The sequence below is a fragment of the Chenopodium album genome, chromosome 10, assembly GCF_948465745.1.
Source record: "Chenopodium album chromosome 10, dcCheAlbu1.1, whole genome shotgun sequence".
NCBI classification, from domain to species: Eukaryota; Viridiplantae; Streptophyta; class Magnoliopsida; order Caryophyllales; family Amaranthaceae; genus Chenopodium; species Chenopodium album.
In genome coordinates, this window is record NC_137843.1 from 39,286,731 (window position 1) to 39,303,687 (window position 16,957).

The 16,957-nt window shown below is 40.8% G+C and overlaps 1 long non-coding RNA gene and 1 other non-coding gene across 2 annotated transcripts; both read left to right on the forward strand.

Annotated features, from left to right (window-relative positions):
• Positions 1 to 2,817: 2,817 nt before the first annotated feature.
• LOC145563922 (uncharacterized) lies at positions 2,818 to 15,690 on the forward strand. The gene is made up of 3 exons (XR_014094683.1): positions 2,818 to 2,836; positions 15,346 to 15,464; positions 15,548 to 15,690. It is a non-coding gene; the product is annotated as an uncharacterized LOC145563922 (long non-coding RNA).
• On the forward strand, positions 13,591 to 13,697 carry LOC145565901 (small nucleolar RNA R71). Its single transcript, XR_014095258.1, has one exon. It is a non-coding gene; the product is annotated as a small nucleolar RNA R71 (small nucleolar RNA).
• Positions 15,691 to 16,957: the final 1,267 nt, after the last annotated feature.

Consider the following 16,957-nt stretch of genomic DNA (forward strand, 5'->3'; position numbering starts at 1 on the left):
TGTCGCTGCGCGATATACCTGTCACTGCGCGATGGCTCTGATTCGCCCGCGTCAGCCTTCGATGGTCTCCAATTTGGATTGGTCGATCCATGACTAATCCATTTGAGCCTTTTGATGAGCATTTGAATAATTGATAGATATTTGATTGGTAATCGGCTCGATTGCAGTCTTGATTGATCGGCCTGATGACGATCATACTTTGATTACATATTGAATAAACACTTTTTATTAGTAGTCAGCTCGATTACAACTTGATTGATGATCGGCCTGATGACGATCAAATGAAGCAGATTTGAAAATTGATTAGTAATTGATTATAATCACAAAGAATTCCTAAATGGAAGATTTCTACAAATCAATTTGAAGACTTTAAGAATCTTAGATATGGTTCTTAAGATGAATTTTCCAAATATAGAAAGGTCAATTACTTCTAGGGGTAAAGACAAGAAGATTTGAAGGCTCAAGAGGAAGAAGCCTTCGACAGGAGGCTCTAAGATTAAAGGGTCTCTCGCTTCGATTTGAGAAGGGCGGTTCGAGATGAAGCGGTCTTCGATAACTTTCGCCATGATTGAGGAGGTTATCATTTGATTTGAGAAGATGGCACGAGATGGGCGATCGTCGATAGCTTTCACTAAGATTGTGGAAGTTGTCACCCAAAATTGAGAAGATAGCACGAGATAGGCAAACTTCGACGGCTTTCGCTAAGATTGTGGAAGTTGTCACCCAGAATTTAGAAGATGGCACAAGATGAGCGGTCTTTGACGACGTTCTCTATGATTGTGGAAGTCGTCACCCAGATTTGAGAAGAAAGGTTCATGATGAGGCGGTCTTCGACGACATTCGCTATGATTGTGAAGGTTGTCACCTTGATTCAAGAAAATAGCTCGTGATGTAGCAGCAGCAGATCTTTGACAATGTTCCCTAGGATGTGGAAGATTGTCACAACAACAAAACTAAGGATCGTTACAAGCAGAATGATCTTTGACGATGTTCCCTAAGATGTGGAGGGTTGTCAAAAACAACTGAAGATGACTACAAGCAGAGTTGCCTTTGATGATGTTCCCTAGCTTGTGGAGAATTGTCATGAAAACGGGAGATGGCTACAAGCGGAGTTATCTCCGAGTATGTTCCCTGGCTTGCGGAAAATGGTCACAAAACAACAGAAGATTGCTCCGCTGAAGATCGCTACAAGTGGAGCAATCTTCGATGGTGTTCCCTAGCTTGCGGAGGACTGTCAGAGCAAAAAAAAAAGGTGAAGACGGCTACAAGCAGAGCGGTCTTTGGCGATATTCCCCTGGGTTGAGGAAGATCGTCACAAAATGCAGCGCTAAAAATCGGTTACCCTAGAGACGTGTACTCGACGGTGCAAGATACGTGTTTCTTAACTCTTTTATCTTTTTAACTAACGCTAATTTGCAGGTATCGACGTTATAAGAATGATTTAGGATCGCAGAACGTTCTGAATCATTCTCTGTCCCTATCGCTACTTTGACTTTTGTTTTCGAAACTTATGTTTCTCCAAACTCAGTCAAAGTGGGGGCTTCCGTAGACCCTTGATTATGAATCCCCAAAAACCAAACCCTGTGATGAATACCTTTCACATCATTGATTATCAAACGAGGTGAAATGTGAAAGAGTCTCGTGAATCTCTCTGTTTTTAATAAAATTACTTCTTTCTGTTTTTGAAAATCTTTCTTTTCGTACCCTGTTTATGAAAAATGTCCAGTCTAGTTTTGTTTGGTCCATAATATGGGTCCAATAATTTTGTATTTGGATGGGGCTTGAAAAGACCTTTCCAACGTTATATTATAAGCCTAATTCCGATGAATAATGAGGAAGTTATGGCCAAAATACTAAACTAGGCCCAAACCGAATTTTACCTACAACCCAATGATCATGTGGAGGGTCCAAAGGTTTAATCCCATTCCTAAACCAATTAGGATTAATTAGAAGCTTCTATAAGTTTCTAAGAGATTTTAATTATCCTTTTTTGAAAAGATAAGATTAAAGAGTTTGAAATTGAATAAAACTCCTCTTTTTGAGAGTCATTGTTCTGTGCGAAATGGAATATGTTCAGATATTATTTTCGAGCCTCATAATTGTTATCCAAATTTTAAATGTTTGGATAGATCTTGAAATTATCTTTCCAATGATATATTATAATATTAATTCCGAGATATAACGAAAAAGATATGAAAGAAATACGAAACTCTTTCCAAAACTGACACCCTTCCACTATTTCGGCCATATCTTTTATTCTACAAAATATTTTAATCTGATTCTAATTGGGTTGTAAGGAATACTTTAAGAGATTTACAACGACATAATATATGCCTTATTTGGACTTCTGGATCAAAAGTTATGATAAAAACAAAAATCCTCAGAAAACTATTTTTATCGTGACGTGATAATTCTATCGCGCCGCGATAGTCCTGTGTCAAAAAGAATTTTATTCCGTTTAGAATTCTAACTCTTTTCTAATAATTTTCGGATGTTTTTCTCTACAAATAGGGTCGTATTCCCACGTTTTAATCACCAACAATTATCAACAATCATCTAATTCTTTCTCTCTTTAAGCTAAAGCTTATTCTTTCCTTCTCTCTCTTGATTTCTAAGCTTTCCCTTTTCAAATACAATACCGCATTCGCGAGACTTAGACACACCTTGTCAAGCTCAAAGTTGCCTTCGCCCTAGACGTGAAAGGTTGATAATTTCTGAGGGTTTGGTCCCAAATCCCTATTTCAATTATTTAAATTAATTATTTGATTAATATTTTCATTGAAGTTACTAACGTGTGTATTGTTTTGATAGAAAGAGATACGAGGCAACAAATAAAGTAAGTTGTTTTATTGCTCTATATCTTTAGAAAACATGCTTATATTATTTTAATTCCTAGTATCATGTTAGGATGTTATTTATTGCTTTCTAGTATCATGCTTAGGTTGCTTTCTATTTCTTCTATCATGTTAGTATCATGTTGGGGTTAAAGCTTTGATCTTTATTGTTTAGTGACATGCTAGGATTTGTTATTAATCTTGTTAGTATCATGCCTAGGATCTTGCTAATAATATTATTATGCTTTGAGATTGAATATTATTATGATGATGATTTGTTGTCAATATTATGTTGCTTGATATTGTTATTGTTATTGCTTGATCAAGCCCTCTCTTGTAGGATTAAAGGGAATTTGTACTTGAAATCATGCTTAATAAGATAATTAATAATTTTATTTAGGCTAATATGATTTTGACAGGGTACAGTCGTATCCCCTAATCAAAAGTAATACCTAAGTCCTCTAACTACAGTAGATAGGGAAGTAGGGTCGAATCCACAGGGAAACTGGTCTTTCTACTCCTAATTAATTAATATAATCTAAATTATTAAAGTAACCAATTTGTTGTTTGTAATGTGAAATTAAACTACGGAGATCAAGTTCAGGGAGAAAAACAATAATAAGAAGGCCTAGGGTCACAGGTTCACCAATAATTAATATTCCGGGATAAAACATAACAATCAATTAATCAACATTACACAGATAACATGATTAACAGGCTCTCGCAATTTATTAACCAACATAGATCTAACAGGCTCTCGCAATTTACTAGATCTAAGTCCCTATTGAAAATAGCCCTTAATATCAAATTAACATCTGCTCGATTCATCAATTCAATATTGCCAAACATTCACAATCAAATTACATCTGCTCGATTCATAATCTAATTGTAAAGAATTAAAACAATTCAATAAGAAATTATCATGCAATATCAATAATCAACAATAATAAATTATCCCTTCATATTAATTATGGATCCCCATAAACCCTAGAATTAAACTACTCGGACATAGTTAAATCTAAAACATGCATAGTAATAAAGTAAGCCATAAGGAATTGAAGGGAAGAAATTACTGAAATTAGTTGAAATAGAAATCGTACCAAGACGGCGAAATTACAAAGTAGTCGAGATCAAAAGTAAGGTAGAGAGAAAAGTCTAGAGAGAGAAAATATTAAGTAGAGAGAGAAAGTGAAAAGGAAAGAGTAAGTAAAAATAATTATCCTAAAACGTACTTAAACAACTTCTAAACAATACTCCTAAATAAAAACTAAGTGTTCGTCAAACACACTCCTCCAGAAACACGCGCCCGATCGGGCTAAGGGCCGCCCGATCGGGCGCGCCTTTTGCTCGATGCTCCTTAGCTGCGCACCATGCCCGATCGTGCTAAGCATCGCACGATCGGGCGCGCCTAGCACTCGTAGCCCCCTTGATGCCTTGCCTTGCCCGATCGGGGCTATGCTTGCCCGATCGGGCCCTTGTGGCTCCTCGAGTCTTGGACTTCCGATTGGGCTCGACTCCTCGGCCCAATCCAAATCTCCTCCTCGGGTCTTGAATGCTCGGTCCAAACCTCGGTATTCCAAATACCGAGCCCTTAATCACCGGCTCGATGGATCTAGCCGGCCTTGGGCTTCAACGACGGTCATGTTCCTCCAATGCTCGTAGTTGCTTCATAAAATCCCGGAAAAGTGCTCCAAAGGTGCAATTCCCTACAAAACTCAACAAACACTACGAAAACACTAGATAACGCATATTAGTAACAAAAGTGGCTCTAAAGAGCCAAAAACACTACTAATTATGACCAAGGGACGGGGGTAAAATACTATATAAATAGACATATCAAACTCCCCCAAGCCAAACCTTTGCTTGTCCCTAAGCAAAGAGCTCCTCAATGAACAATAAAACATGCCTCACCCCAATATAAAAATCAAGCATAAACGATTCAAGGCAAATTAAGTGCACATGCTTCAAAATCAACCAATCTTATCCATCTAATCACCCTTCCTCCCCAACAATTGTCAAGTAGAGCAAACCACAAGAGCATATAGAATTCAAGACTAGTGCTCACACACTCTACTCTCATTTATGTGGCGAGTAAAAGATGTACTCGATCGCTCTCCGTCCCAACCCCTTTAATGTGAACAATGCCCTCCCAAACTCACAACACTCGTGTGTTTAAAAAGACATACACTCAACCTAATAGTCGACTCGGAATATGTCAAGTCATAACTTGCATTGATAAACAACACTTTCACATTTACACAACTCTATGCACAAGGTCAAAAGGTCTTTTAAAGCTTGTAATGTAAGGCTAGGGTAAAGGGTAGGATAAATTTAGGGAAATATGTGAGAGAAAAGCTTTGCAAAAAGGGAGCCATATCCTAATAAACCCATGACCAAAAATGATGATCATAAACATCTCCAACAAAACTAACTCCAACACAAATCCACCAAATACACTCCAATCATAAAAACCAAACCCAATACTTACAAAATTCACTCATAAAAATATGATAATATGAAACAAGAGTGAATAATAAACTTTGAACTCATAACTTGAAATATTTACATTGAAACTCAACTTTTTTTCTTTCTTTTCTTTTGATAAACCTTCACTTAGATAATTTGAACATGAAACACTTTTTTTCTTTTTTGCTCTTTTTTTTTTCATTTTTTTTCTCTTTTTTTTCTAGAAGTTCACTTTTTTTATTTTATTTTATTTTTATTTTCTCACTTTTTTTTTTCTTAAACTTCTCTTTTTTTTTTCTTTTTCCATCACACTTTTATTCTTCAAGAATATATACAACTTTTAAACTCATCAAACAAAAATATGATCAAGAACAAATAACTTCTCAAACCCACCCAAATTGTGCAAATAAAGTGCACACTACAAACTCCCTCACCTCACTCACTAATAGCTCCCCCAAGCCAAGCTTGGAACTAGTAACCAATGGGGCAAACATGGCTTGTAATGTGGCTAAAAACAATAAAAAGTCAAGGCAACAACATGGGTAGCAAGAAGGGAACAAATGTATCTAATAAATCTGAAGGCTACCTAAAAGAACAAATGCCTTCATCCTCCACATGTGCATAATAGTGAGTTATGAAACACTACTCATCGTTGCAAACCAATACTCAAATTCATTGACATACCAGGAACTAATCACACATTCCTAACCAAATCAACTAGTCAAGCACCATATTCACATGTAGTTGGACAAAATTGACGCATGTTTAGGAATCCAAGTAATTAAACTTCAAATCATGATCAACAAATCCACAATGCTCAAAATCAAATACCAAGGATCAAAACAATTTTTCTCAAGTATGGGGCACAGGGAAGCATGATTTACAGTTCATTGGTTCGTATTTTTGATTTTTTTGTTTTTTCAATTTTTTTGTATTTTTCATATGAGGAAAAACTAACCTAGAAAGCAAATAAAACTACACTAAAAAGCAAGTAAAAAGAGAGAAAGGAAAGAGAGTTACCAAGCGAAAGATTACCCCCCCAAGCCAAATCAAGCAATGCCCTCATTGACTTGGGAGTGTAACCTACTCCTCATCCTCATCCATCCTCGAATAGCCGCTCCCACCATGGCTAGGACTAGCCCCTCCATAGCTCGAACCACCACCATAACCCTAACCACCTGCAAAATAGGTAGGGTCCACATTCCCCCCAAGCCCACCAAAAGGAGCATCGGTCCCATATCCATGGACCGATGAATAGTCCACATAGGTACCGTAGGCACTTGGGTCCGCGTACCCCCCTTAGGGAGGTTGGAACCAATCGGGAACTAGCGATTCGGGGGGAATAGCCCCCCGACGGGCATAATCATCATACATGGGTATAAACCCCGCCCTAGGTTCCTCTCCACCACCCCAACTCTAGAATATAAGGATCCTACCCTAGTGTCCAAGTTCCTAACCATACCCTATATCCTCCCTTGCCCACTCTCTATCCGGTCTAATTGGCTTCTAAAAGCCGAGAAGTCATACGGGGCGTTATGGTCGATGTTGTAGTTGGTTGAGGAAGTGGGAATGTTATGTGTGTAGTGTTGGGGTGATGGTTGGTGGAAATGTTGTGGTGGTGAGGGGGGTGCTTGGTGGTGAGGTTGGGCTTCTCCTAGGTCTCCTAGTTCGAAGGTGTAGGAGGGAAGACCCTTCTCAAATTTAGTTATGGCCGGGTTAGGCAAAGTGAAAGCATTCTCCCGTCTACCCGACTCCCTATGAATAACCCACCAAGTCTCACCCCCTATCACATTTATCCAGTTAAGCCCTCCTAAATAAGGTCCGTCCATAAGGGTTGGGCCGGCCACCTTACCATCGCCGCTAGGGGTCCAACCTAGGTGTTTGACCGCTATGTGGGTTACTAACCCTCCAAAGTAAATCGGGACCCTAGACCTACCCAACTCGGCCGCATTGGCCACCCGTTGGAAATGTTGGGCCATCCTATGAACTATGTTCAACTTGTCACTCCTAGGGATCATATAAGACCCTAACAATTCTAGTTCATCCCTCCTCACATTCGCGGGTTCATGCCTCCCAAAGATGGTGAGGCCAACAAACCGTTGCCAAAGTTTTGGCACGGGATGTTGAATCCAAGTGCCCTTGGCATGTTGGAGGTTTAAATTGGGATTCCCCGTTAAAGCATGATAGACAAAGGTGATGTTGTCTTGGGGCGGTTCAATCGGTCTATCCGATTTCAAATCAAACAATTTCCCAAATTCTTTCAAAGACAATCTAATATCATTATTGAACAAACGAAATTGAACATGAGAGATTAAAGCATTTGATTTAATGACATTAAAACTAGAAATAAATTCTAAGGTCAAATAATCATATGTATCATAATGTAATTTGAACAAACCACTCATGCCTATTCCTTTAAACAATTTTTCAACATGCTTGTCAATTCCTAGTCTAGATAATGTGGGATGATGAATAAAACGGGTAGGAATTACCTGCCGCGCGATGAGGTTGAGCATCCTTAGTTTTTGTTCTTGGGTGGTGATGACCACCCTCTCCCACCCCGGAATTTGAAGCTCCGGGTTAACACTTGGTGCTTGTTGCCTCGATCCTTCACCCCTTTGCATTCTAGACCTCTTTGATGCCATTTTCTTTGAGAATTAGTAGAAATTGAAGCTCTCTCTCTCTAAGGGTTTGAGTGAAAATTGAGAGAAAGTGTTGAAAATTTAGTGTAGATTGTAGAGGAAGATGAAAGGAGTTGGAAAATGTAAGAATTTTTGAGTTTGGATGGAAGAATTGGAGAAGATCTAAGATTGAAGTAGGAGTTGAAGGTTTGAAAATGGAGATTTTAGAGAGAGAAAGTAAGATGAAGAAGATGAAGTAAGGAGGAAATGAGGAAAGAAAGAAGAGGAAAGGAAAATAAGGTTGACGGCCTGGAGGCGCGCCCGATCGGGCGAAATTGCAAATTTTTTTTGATGATAGTTGCGCGCCCGATCGGGCGCGAACTCGAAGGTGAATTTCGCCAAAATTTTCGCCCGATCGGGTGAGCTTTGCCCGACATTTCTTTTCCTTCACTCGATTTTCCACAAAAATGCGCCCGATCGGGCGAAATTGTCCCCGAAATCAGCTCTTCTTGCGCGCCCGATCGGGTTTATTCGCCCGTTCGGGCGAATTTTGCCCCAATTTTCGCCTCACTTGCGCGCCCGATCGGGCGAGCTCGCCCGATCGGGCCCGTACCTAGCCCTGAGCACTCCGAATCCTTTTCTTCTTCAAATTTTTCTAAGTCCTTTACCTGTCAAATTCATACCTGTACAACAACACTTGTAAATGGTAAAATTATCACTCTTCTCACCTCTCTAAAATAAAAATAAAAAAAAAGAAAAGAAAACTAGTCTAGAAAGCAAGAAATACGGGCTGCCTCCCGCAAAGCGCTGGTTTATTTAGGTCCCGCACGACCTTCTTACCACCCTTGAGCTCATTTAGGAAGTGGAGTTAGGAGAGTCTCCTCCACATCTCTAATAGTAGCACCTTCATGATACACTTTCAACCTTTGGCCATTTACCTTGAACTCTTCACCCTTGTCATTCACCAACTCCACCGAACCAAACTTATTCACCTTTGTGACAGTGAAGGGACCAGACCACCTAGATTTCAACTTTCCTGGAAAAATCTTTAATCTAGAGTTAAAGAGAAGAACCTTATCGCCCGGTGCAAACTCTTTCGGTAGGATCCTCTTGTCATGCCACTTCTTGGTCTTCTCCTTGTAGATGCGTGCACTGTCATATGCCGACAATCTAAACTCATCCAACTCATTTAGTTGGAGAAGTCTCTTCTTACCCGCGGCCTTAGAATCCATATTAAGCTCCTTGATTGCCCAAAAAGCTTTGTACTCCAACTCTACGGGAAGATGACATGCCTTACCATAAACTAGTCTATAAGGTGAAGTACCAATCGGTGTCTTAAATGCTGTTCGGTATGCCCAAAGTGTGTCATCTAGCTTCATACTCCAATCCTTCCTAGTCTTGGCTACTACCTTCTCTAAGATCGCCTTGATTTCCCTATTAGAGACCTCAACTTGACCGCTAGTTTGGGGATGGTAACTAAGCCCGGTTCTATGATACACACCATACTTCCTAAGTAAGTTGTCCAGTTGTCTCTCGTGGAAGTGGGTACCCCCATCACTAATAATGGCTCGTGGAACACCAAACCTGGGAAATATGATCTTCTTGAATAGCTTGATGACTACCTTAGAGTCATTTGTTGGTGAGGCTATGGCTTCAACCCATTTGGACATATAATCTACGGCTACAAGTATGTAGCAATTCCCATTGAAAGATGGGAACGGCCCCATATAATCGATACCCCAAACATCAAATATTTCAACTTCAAGAATCCCAGTTTGGGGCATCTCATGCCTCCGCGAAATGTTGCCAGTCCTCTGGAAAGAGTCACAAGCCTGCACAAAAGTGTTAGCATCTTTAAACATGGTAGGCCAAAAGAAGCCTGACTCGTTAATCTTAGCCACCGTTTTAGTGGGGCCATGATGTCCACCATAGGGTGAAGTGTGGCAACTTGTAAGAACGCCGTGAACCTCCCATTCGGGAACACACCTGCGAAATAATCCATCTGCACACTCACGAAACAAAAAAGGATCATCCCAAAAATAATGTTTAACATCAGAAAGGAATTTCTTTTTCTGTTGGTAGGACAAGTCAGGAGGTAGAGTACCACCCACTAAATAATTAGCAAAATCCGCATACCAAGGGTGATTCTCCACTACTGCATACAGGTTGTCATTAGGGAACGAATCGTCTATAGGAAGAGAATCCTTACCCTCATCATACCTGATACGTGACAAGTGATCTGCCACTACGTTCTCTGCTCCCTTTTTATCCTTTATCTCAATATTGAAATCTTGGAGCAAAAGAACCCACCGGAGTAGCCTTGGCTTGGATTCCGCCTTAGCTATTAGATATTTCAAAGCTGCATGGTCAGTAAAAACAATGACTTTAGAACCAACAAGATATGATCTAAATTTTTATAAAGCATATATAACAGCAAGAAACTCCTTTTCCGTGGTGGCATAGTTGACTTGGGCTTCATCTAAAGTCTTGCTTGCATAATAAATAGCATGCAAAACTTTATCCTTCCTTTGTCCAAGCACGGCTCCTAGAGCAAAGTCACTCGCATCACACATAATCTCGAATGGAAGGTTCCAATCGGGTGCACATATGATGGGTGCCGATATCAAAGCCTGCTTAATCCTGTCAAAAGCCTCAAGACACTCGTCAGTAAAAACAAAAGGGGCATCCTTTAGCAAAAGCTGAGTTAGTGGTTTAGCAATTTTTGAAAAATCTTTGATAAAATGGCGATAAAACCCCGCATGACCCAAGAAACTCCTAACTCCCTTAACATTAACTGGGGGAGGTAATTGCTCAATCACTGAAATCTTAGCTTTGTCTACCTGTATGCCCTTATCAGATACAATGTGACCCAGGACTACTCCTTATGTCACCATAAAGTGACACTTCTCCCAATTTAAAACCAAATTGCATTCTTCACATCTTTTCAAGATTTTAGCAAGGTTAGATAAGCATGCATCAAATGAAGAACCATAAACACTAAAATCATCCATAAAGACTTCCATGATAGACTCTATGAACTCAGAAAAGATACTCATCATGCAACGTTGAAATGTAGCAGGTGCATTACATAAACCAAAAGGCATTCTACGATATGCAAAAGTGCCATAAGGGCATGTAAATGTAGTCTTTTCCTGATCGTCAGGGTGGATCGGGATTTGGAAAAATTCTGAATACCCATCCAAATAGCAAAAGAACTTATGATTTGCTAACCTCTCAAGCATTTGATCAATAAAGGGGAGAGGGAAATGGTCCTTTTTAGTGGCGATATTTAATCTACGATAGTCAATGCACATACGCCACCCTGTAACAGTTCTAGTGGGAATTAATTCGTTTTTATCGTTTTTAACAACAGTCATCCCACCCTTCTTAGGAACCACCTGTACAGGACTTACCCATTTAGAGTCAGAAATAGAATAGATAATACCTGCATCAAGTAATTTCATAACCTCTTTCTTGACTACCTCTTGCATATTAGGATTCAACCTCCTCTGGGGTTGAATATAGGGTTTGTAGTTGTCCTCTAAGTGTATCCTATGCATACAAAAATCAGGGCTTATACCCTTGAGATCATCAATACTGTACCCTATTGCCCTTTTGTGGGTTCTTAGAACCTCTAGAAGTTGGGAAGTTTGTGGGTCATCCATTGCAGTACTAATGATCACAGGGTACAATTCCTGCTCATCAAGGAAAACATATTTTAAATGAGAAGGGAGAGGTTTTAGTTCAGGTTTCTTCACCTCTGCAGGTTTCGATTCCTGAACCAAATTTACTACCTTCACACAATCATTAAGATCAAATTCCTCGGTGGCAAGAGCTCTTTCTATGTCATCCACCTCCTTGCTCCATATGCTCATGTCACCTGCAGACAAATTTCCACAAAGAATTTCCTTCAAGGGGTCCCTTGCAAGAACCTGTGGTAAGCTCTCCTCACAAATATCATCCATTACATCAAGCACATCAATTAGATAACAATTTTCTTCAAGCATAGGACCTTTTAAAACTTTCCCTAAGTTAAAAGTGATATTATCATCGCCAACAGAAAGGGTTAGTTTACCATTTTTGACATCAATAATGGCTCCTGCAGTATGGAGAAAAGGTCTACCTAATATAATGGGAATTTGCGTGTCCTCAGCCATGTCTAAAACAACAAAATCAACAGGGATAAAAAAGTTACCAACTCTAACAGGTACATCCTCTAAAATACCTAAAGGGTATTTAACAGAACGATCTGCCATTTGCAAAGTTATATTAGTAACTTTTAAATCACCCATATTCAATTTAGCACATACAGACGATGGCATCACACTAACAGAGGCACCTAGATCACATAATGCTTTATCAATGAAAACATTTCCAATATGACAAGGGATAGAAAAACTACCGGGATCCTTTAATTTAGGAGGGGATTTATTTTGTAAAAGTGCACTACATTCCTCAGTGAATGCTACAGTTTCTACTTCATTAAAGGCCCTTTTCCTAGTCAAAATATCTTTCATGAATTTAGCATATGCAGGAACCTGAGTAATAAGTTCTGTGAAAGAAACTGTTACCTGCAAATTTTTTACTACCTCCAAAAACTTACCAAACTGCTTATCCAACTTAGTCTTCAAGTGACGGTTGGGGAAATGTAGCTTGATAACTGGTGGTGCTTCCCTACTCTTCTCCTGGGGTGCATCCTTCCCTGAGGTTGTACCCTGCAATGAATCATCAGAAATATTAGTATCAATAATTTTACCCTGCAACCCTGCAGGGGAAATTGGTACAACGGAATCAGGATTAGCAATATTAATTGAATCAGGTTCATCCTCTTTGGGCATTTGGGGCCCATCGTAGTGTGAACCACTCCTTAGGGTGATTGCATTAGCATGATCCGTAGGTTGAATTCCCTGCGCTGGTAAAGCTCCCTGCTGACGAGATTGAAGGGTAGAGGACAATTGGGCAATTTGGGTGTCCATGACTTTATTATGGGCTATAATAGAGTCAATCTGTTGGTCTCTACTCTCCATGTGTTTTTGCATACTAGTCAACATTGCCCTAATTTCTGATAAAGCAGGGTCAGAAGATGTAGTAGGGGCTTGTGATGGGGGTTTCTGGTTAGCATGAGGGTGGTAATATTTCTGCTGTGGAGGGGGTGCTTGTTGTGGTTGTTGTGGAGGTGGAGGATTTTGAACATTAGTGCTACGGTAAGATAGGTAGGGATGGTTTCGGTAGCCAGGATTGTAGGAATTCGAGTATGGGTTATTTTGCTTATAAGTTTGGAAAGCATTAACTTGCTCCATTGAACTCCTGCAATCTTGTTCATAATGACCTACACTTCCACAATTTTCACAGAAAGCGTCATTAGCATTATTAGAAACAGCAGAAACATTAGCAACAAAATTAGAAAAGTAGTGAGGCTATCTAGTTTCTGGCAAATAGAAGTAAGTTGAGCTTGCATAAGGGTTACTGAATCAACATGATGCTTGCCCTTATTAGCATAACCTCTAGCATTCCCATATTGGGAATTATGGATCACCATATCTTCAATAACCTGACCTGCATCATCAACATTTAAATTCATAAATCTACCGCTAGCTGCGGAGTCTAAAATTGTCCTAGATGCATTTCCTAATCCATTGTAAAAAGCTTGAATTAGCTGCCACTTTGCCAAGTTGTGGTGGGGACACTCCCTCTGCAGATCCTTGAATCTTTCCCAAGCCTCATATAATGCTTCATCTGTCTCCTGGGCAAAATTCTGGATGTCACTTCTCAATAAAGCTGTTTTCTCTGCAGGGTAATATTTATTATAAAAATTCAAAGCAAGAGTCTCCCAGTTAGTAATACCAAGTGCAGCTCTATTCAAACCATTAAACCATAATTTAGCTTTTCCACATAAAGAAAAGGGAAAAAGAATCTCCCTGATTTGATCCTGCGTTACCCTATTCTGCCTAATAGTATTGCAATATTGACAGAAATCTGCAATGTGAAGATTAGGATCTTCACCCTTAGCTCCACTGAACTGCTTTCTTTCTATCATCGTTATGAACTGGGGCTTGATCTCGAACTGGACTCCCTCGAGATCAGGTGTAGGAGAAAGATGTGGAAAATCCGTCAGAGATGGCTGCGAATAATCGCTGAGCTTGCGAGGTGGAGGTGGTGGTGGTGTACCCATCTCTAGTTTTGAATCAGAAGAATGCTCCGAATCACTAGAAGTAGGTAATGGATTTCTAGGAATATCGTTACTCCCAGAACTAAAAAGACTGGAATGTAACCTGATCTGGAACACCTGGACATAAACAAAGAACTAAAAAGACAGATATGAGAACTACCTCAAAGAACTAATGTCCTTTGAGGCAAAAGAAAAATAATCTAGACTACAAAAACAATTAGAAAAAAAAATAAAACCGTTTCCCCGGCAACGGCGCCAAATTTTGACAGGGTACAGTCGTATCCCTTAATCAAAAGTAATACCTAAGTCCTCTAACTACAGTAGATAGGGAAGTAGGGTCGAATCCACAGGGAAACTGGTCTTTCTACTCCTAATTAATTAATATAATCTAAGTTATTAAAGTAACCAATTTGTTGTTTGTAATGTGAAATTAAACTACGGAGATCAAGTTCAGGGAGAAAAACAATAATTAGAAGGCCTAGGGTCACAGGTTCACCAATAATTAATATTCCGGGATAAATTTGGGGAGTTTATCTTGCAGCATGTCATGGGGCATGTCTTTCTCCTCAGCGTCCCGGATGCTGAAGACACGATAGTTTGGTTAGAAGCGTCTAGCTACCGGGACGAATACTTTGGCTGCTATGAGACGGCCATCCTAGCAGGTCTTCGTTTTCCTCTCCATAGCCGGATGAAGAGGATTTTAGATGGGTACCAGCTGGGCATCTGGAAACTTGCCCCAAACTCTTGGGTCAACATCATGGGCTTCGTTGCCCCATGTGAGATGCTTGAGGTATAGCTGAGCTTTGAGGCCTTCACCCATATACACTACCTCAGCCGGACCCTAAAATCAAGTGGGACCGGATGGTTCACCCTTACTAGCCATAAGGGTTACATGATGGCAGTCGGGAAAGAGTCTAAGTGGAAGGACTGGAGGAGAAAGTTTTACATCGTCTCCTCTCCCGACCGTCTGCGAAACAAAAAATATATCCTTGCTGCCTGCCCTTAGGAAGGCAAAGGAGCAGATTTTTGACCGGGGTCTCTTTTTTGTGATCGTCCGGACTAATGAAAGGACGGGGGACAAGGAAGTAACCCCCCAAAGCTACGTTCCCCGCCAGAGTGGCTATCTGATGGGGTTTATTTGGCCGCTTACGGTCTGAGTTCTGAGAGGCCGAGAGGTAGTCGAGTCGTACATTTACTCAAGTTTTCTACTAGTCTTGACATTATTTAATTTCTAATCACTTGACTTGTTTTGCAGACAAAGCTATGGAGGAACTGTCAGCCTCAAAGAAACCAGCTGCTTACTCGGCCGCCTATTGCCGTTCGTCCATTGGAAAACGGAAGAACGATGATCCGGCTGCGGAGCGAACGCCCAAGGTGAGCTTAGACTCAGATACTTATGTTGCATAAGTAGATTCAAACTTTCCCGCCTGCTTTTCTAACTCCTGAGGTTTGTGCAGGGCGGGTCTTCCAAATCATCCTTCTCCGCTCAAAAAGACCTGAAGCTCCAAAAAAGGACGGATGGTGACGTGGGTATTTCTAGCAAGTCTAGAAGGCACGTTGCTCACAAGCCCGAGAAGAAGACAACTGACGGCTCCCACCCCCCAACTGGTAGGACACCAACCAAGCCGGATGCCCATGATGCATCGAAGAGTGGCTTCAAGCCACTCAATACTGCTGGCGGCTCAGCAATGGGTGGGAGAAAATCTCCTACGGAGGAGGCGGAAGGTATTACTGCTTTTAACCCTTTACCCTATCCTTGTAGGGTAAAGTTCATCAGCAGTCGTCCAGCAACTCAGAAGACAATCGGTCCTTCGGCCGGATTTACAAAACTTATTTACAAAACGTTGAATGTGCAGATGTCCCCCAGAGGCCAGATGTCCAGCAACTGGCTAAGATGCTGAGGGCGATTGACCCTGACGACAAAGCATCCGTTAGAGGAGTCGGCTCCCTCAACCTTGACATCCTGGCGCTTCTTTGTGAGGTATAACACTTGTGAATTTTTTTTGACTTGTATTAAGTATGTGGCCGTGTGTTTCTAACTTTTTCTTCATTGGGACGAATGCAGGCTATGCTGCGAGTAAACGACCTTAAGAGGCCGATTCTTGACAAGAACAAAGAGGTAAAGGATGCAAAAGCTCGGGCCACCTCCTCTCTTGATACAACAAATTCTTAGATGCTCAAAATGAGCTTTTGACACTTGATATGATGTATCCCTAGGCGTCGGACAACCTACAGGTCAAGACCGACTTGGACGTAGCGAGGAGATGGATAACAGATCTCCCAAATAAGGTCAAGGACCTCAAGGCCAAATTCGAGCCCCTCTAAGAGACGGAAAAGAAGGTTGATGGGCTTAAGGAAACTGTCCACAAGCTGAAGTGTCGGCTGCAAAACAAGGAGGCTCAACTTGGGAAAAAATACAAGTCCTGGCTGAGCAAGAGAAGGAAGCCCTGGTCAAAGAAATGATGGAGGATTACAACGCCATCATGCGGATGACTTGGGAATCCATTCATCCGGGTTCCGACTACAAGGGTTGGAAGGACAAGTTTGATGCTGCAAACGATGAATTCAATGCCCAACTTTTGAAGAAGGCTGAGAAGGAAGCGACAGCTGAGGTCGAGGTTGAGTCGTCCTCTGGGAAGATCAGGAGGAGGAGGAGGAGGATAAGGAAAATGATGAGCAGTCGCCTGGGGGCAACAAGGATGATGCAGTTGCTAATGCTGAAAACCTCTCCCCTGATACTTAAGCTTTTCTGTTTTTTCTGCGGCCGAATGGCCATATGTTATCACTTTCGACCTGTGTGCCGAGTAACTTTGTCTTTTTACCGACCAGGAGGTCGGGTAATTTAACAATTTCTTTCGGTTGTATCG